Consider the following 4,866-nt stretch of genomic DNA (forward strand, 5'->3'; position numbering starts at 1 on the left):
ACAGGTTAAGGAAAGATAAACCTTCATTTATAGCATTTGCAGACTTAGAGAAAGCTTGTGACAATGTTGACTGGCATACTCCTTTTAAAATTCTGAAGGTGGCAGGAGTCAAATACAGGGAGTGAAAGGATATTTACAATTTGTACAGAAACCAGATGGCAGTTATAAGAGTCGAAGGGCGCGCAAGGGAAGCAGCGGTTGGGAAGGGAGTGAAACAGGGTTGTAGCCTATCCCCGATGTTATCCAATCTGTATACTGAGCAAGCAGTAAAAGGAAAAAAAATTGGAGTAGGAATTAAAATCCGGGGAGAAGAAACAAAAACCTTTAGGCAAGGAAAGCGTTTCTGAAGAAGAAAAATTTGCTAACATCGAGTATAGATTTAAGTGTCAGGAAGCCTTTTCTGAAAGTATTTGAATGGAGTGTTGCCATGTATGGAAGTGTAACGTGGACGATTAACAGTTTAGACAAGAAGAGAATAGAAGCTTTTGAAATGTGGTGCTACAGAAGAATGCTGAAGATTAGGTGGGCAGATCACGTACTAACGAGAAGGTACTGAATAGAATTAGGGGAAGAGGAATTTGTGGCACAACTTGACTAGAGGAAGGAATCGGTTGGTAGGACATGTTCTGAGGTATCGAGGGCTTACCAATTTAGTATTGGAGGGAGGAGCGGAGGGTAAAAATCGTAGAGGGAGACCAAGAGATGAATACACGAAGCAAATTCAGAAGGATGTACGTTGCAGTAGTTACTTGGAGATGAAAAGGCTTGCACGGGATAGAGTAGCATGGAGAGCTGCATTAAACCAGACTTTGGACTGAAGACCACAATAACAACAACATTACATATATATGACGGTAGCATCTGTTCCCGAAAGAACAGTTACCGTGGATGACCATGCAGCTTTACTAGAAATGAAATGATAATTAAATGGACACCCTAGCTGCAAACAGGCGTTGATGTACTTCATTGGGGACATGTTGAAAATGTGTGCCCCGACCGGGACTCGAACCCGGGATCTCCTGCTTATATGGCAGACGCTCTATGCATCTGAGCCACCGCGGGCACAGAGGATAGTGCGTCTGCAGGGACTTATCCCATGCACGCTCCCCGTGAGATCCACATTCCCAACATGTCCACACCACTACATTCGTAGTGCGCCTAAGAGATGTTTCCCCATCATACTCATTACTCGTGGCAGATTAATCTACCAAGTCCCGTACGAGTTCGGGCATAGCGTGTGCGTTCGCACAAGAAGGTCAATGGCCGGGAAGCCATATTTTAACTATGTATGTTCTTTCGGGAACAGATGCTACCGTCATATATAGTTAAAATATGGCTTCCCGGCCATTGACCTTCTTGTGCGAACGCACACGCTATGCCCGAACTCGTACGGGACTTGGTAGATTAATCTGCCACGAGTAATGAGTATGATGGGGAAACATCTCTTAGGCGCACTACGAATGTAGTGGTGTGGACATGTTGGGAATGTGGATCTCACGGGGAGCGTGCATGGGATAAGTCCCTGCAGACGCACTATCCTCTGTGCCCGCGGTGGCTCAGATGCATAGAGCGTCTGCCATGTAAGCAGGAGATCCCGGGTTCGAGTCCCGGTCGGGGCGCACATTTTCAACATGTCCCCAATGAAGTACATCAACGCCTGTTTGCAGCTAGGGTGTCCATTTAATTAACAACATTACATATTTATAGAAACTTTGCTTCTGGTTTTGACTAATACTACTTCCTAGGAATATGTGATATTTTTCTTAAACGCGCTATATAACACAGGCAGGTACATTAGGCAGGTATAGCTACTGTTTTTGTATATATGAAATGTATTTGCAGTTGTGAATATGGACAATCATCAACTGTTTAATGTTATGACGAAAATGAAAATTTGTGTCGAACTCGAACCCGGATTTTCCGCTTATCGCGAGCTGTCACCTTACTATTAAGGAATCCGAGCAAGCTCCCCAGCTGTGGCCGAGCGGTTCTAGGCGCTTCAGTCCGGAACCCCGCTGCTGCTACGGTCGCAAGTTGGAATCCTTCCTCGGGCATGGATGTGTGTGATGTCCTTAGGTTTGTTAGGTTTAAGTAGTTCTATGTCTAGGGACTGATGACCTCAGATATTAAGTCCCATAGTGCTCAGAGCCATTTGAACCACGCTCCCCCGCCAGACCGAAACTTCCATATGTCGTCAACCATGTGTCTACAACCTGCGCACGTACATTCATTACGTATATTCCCGTAGAGGGGAAACATTTTAATTGAATTTTAACTGAAAATTTAAAAATACACGCATGTCGAAAGGAACATTACACTGTAATTCAGAATCACTGCAAAATCGTATTTATTTGACGGCACCGGGCGAGCGAGTTTCAAAAGTGTCTCCCCTTGTACGAGAATATACATAATGGATTACGAGTGCAGAGTACAGGTTGTAGACACGTGTTTGACGACATATGAAAGTTTGGGGCTGGTCGTGAGTCGTACTCGGATAGCCTAAGGGTAAGGCGACTGCTCGCGATAAGAGGAAAATCCGGTTTCCATTCTGCAGCTGATGGGTGTCCATATACGCAATTGCGAATGCGCTGAATGTATTTCATAACGGTTGTACCCGCCGCAGTGCGTGCTCCTTTGGACCAACGTGTTTGGCCAAAGGAATACTGCATCGTAGTTCAGAATAACAACGCTCTGCAATACCGTATTGCATCGTAGTTCTCAACACAGGACCTGCAAGAGCGTACCTATTAGTTTTGGATTAGGGGAAACAGTTTCCGAGACAGTTGTTACCTCTAGTTCGACAACCGCCTGAACGTACTGCTCTGAAGAAATTACGTGCGCAGGGAGATGTCGCTTTCTCGAGCCACGTGAAGACGCGGCTCAGCAGCGTGGAGGCGAGCTGTGCAGACTGTCGCTGTTGCTGCGCCGGTTTCTAACGGAGCCGCGAGGAACGGGTAGCGGGCAACGGCAAAAAGGCAAGCGGAGGACGCTCACCCCGGCTCGCTATCGCAGCCAGCACGCTCGCACTGCCAGCTGCCGGCACCAACACGGCCCGTGTTCGTTCTGGCTCTCGTTAGCGCCACCACAGGGATCTTCCCGTCAGGTAAAAAAGAGGAAATGATTATATCTGACGAGAGATGCGCGCGAGTTCGTTACCGAAAGGGTCACCTCAAGAAGAATCATCCCATCATCTACATCTACCTCTTCATATAAATCAATACTCCGCAAACGGAGGAGTACCCTGTACCACTACTTGTCATTTCCTTTCCTGTTCCACTCGAAAATAGAACGAGAGAAAAACGACTATCTACACTACTGACCATTAAAATTGCTACACCAAGAAAAAATGCAGATCATAAACGGGTATTCATTGGACAAATATATTATACTAGAATTGAAATGTGATTACATTTTCACGCAATTTGCCCGCATCTCGTGGTCGTGCGGTAGCGTTCTCGCTTCCCACGCCCGGGTTCCCGGGTTCGATTCCCGGCGGGGTCAGGGATTTTCTCTGCCTCGTGATGGCTGGGTGTTGTGTGCTGTCCTTAGGTTAGTTAGGTTTAAGTAGTTCTAAGTTCTAGGGGACTTATGACCACAGCAGTTGAGTCCCATAGTGCTCAGAGCCATTTTTTCACGCAATTTGGGTGCATAGATCCTGAGAAATCAGTACCCAGAACAACCACCTCTGGCCATAATAACGGCCTTGATACGCCTGGGCATTGTGTCAAACAGAGCTAGGATGGCGTGTACAGGTACAGCTGACCATGCAGCTTCAACACGATACAACAGTTCATCAAGAGTAGTGACTGGCGTATTGTGACGAGCCAGTTGCTCGGCCACCATTGACCAGACGTTTTCAATTGGTGAGAGATCTGGAGAATGTTCTGGCCAGGACAGCAGTCGAACATTTTCTGTATCCAGAAAGGCCTGTATAGGACATGGAACATGCAGTCGTGCATTATCCTGCTGCAATATAGGGTTTCGCAGGGATCGAATGAAGGGTAGAGCCACGGGTCGCAACACATCTGAAATGTAACACCCACTGTTCAAAGTGCCGTCAATGCGAACAAGAGGTGACCGACACGAGTAACCAATGGCATCCCATACCATCACGCCGCTTGATACGCTAGTACGGCGATAACGAATACACGCTTCCAATGTGCCATTCGTACACCCAGGTTCGTCGTCAAATGCACCATCGCAGGCGCTCCTGTCTGTGATGCAGCGTCAAGGATAAACCGCAGCCGTGGTCTCCAAGCTGATAGTCCATGCTGCTGCAAACTTCGTCGAACTGTTCGTGCAGATGGTTGTTGTCTTGCAAACGTCCCCATCTGTTGGCTCAGGGATCGAGACGTGGCTGCACGATCCGTTACAGCCATGCGGATAAGATGCCTGTCATCTCGACTGCTAGTGATACGAGGCCGTTGGGATCCAGCACGGCGTTCCGTATTACCCTCCTGAATCCACCGATTCCATATTCTGCTAACAGTCATTGGATCTCGACCAACGCGAGCAGCAATGTCACGATACGATAAACCGCAATCGCGATAGGCTACAATCCGACCTTTATCAAAGTCGGAAACGTGATGGTACGCATTTTTCCTCCTTACACGAGGCATCACAACAACGTTTCACGAGGCAACGTCGGTCAAATGGTTCAAATGGCTCTCAGCACTATGGGACTTAACATCTGAGGTCCCCTACAACTTAGAACTACTTAAACCTAACTAACCTAAGGACATCACACACATTCATGCCCGAGGCAGGATTCGAACCTGCGACAGTAGCAGTCGCGCGGTTCCGGACTACAGCGCCTAGAACCGCATGGCCACCGCAGCCGGCCAACGCAGGTCAACTGCTGTTTGT

At 47.6% G+C, this 4,866-nt stretch overlaps 1 non-coding gene across 1 annotated transcript; it reads right to left on the bottom strand.

Moving 5' to 3' along the window:
- Positions 1–988: 988 nt before the first annotated feature.
- On the bottom strand, positions 989–1,063 carry Trnai-uau (transfer RNA isoleucine (anticodon UAU)). Its single transcript has one exon. It is a non-coding gene; the product is annotated as a tRNA-Ile (tRNA).
- Positions 1,064–4,866: the final 3,803 nt, after the last annotated feature.

The sequence above is a fragment of the Schistocerca nitens genome, chromosome 3, assembly GCF_023898315.1.
Source record: "Schistocerca nitens isolate TAMUIC-IGC-003100 chromosome 3, iqSchNite1.1, whole genome shotgun sequence".
NCBI lineage: Eukaryota > Metazoa > Arthropoda > Insecta > Orthoptera > Acrididae > Schistocerca > Schistocerca nitens.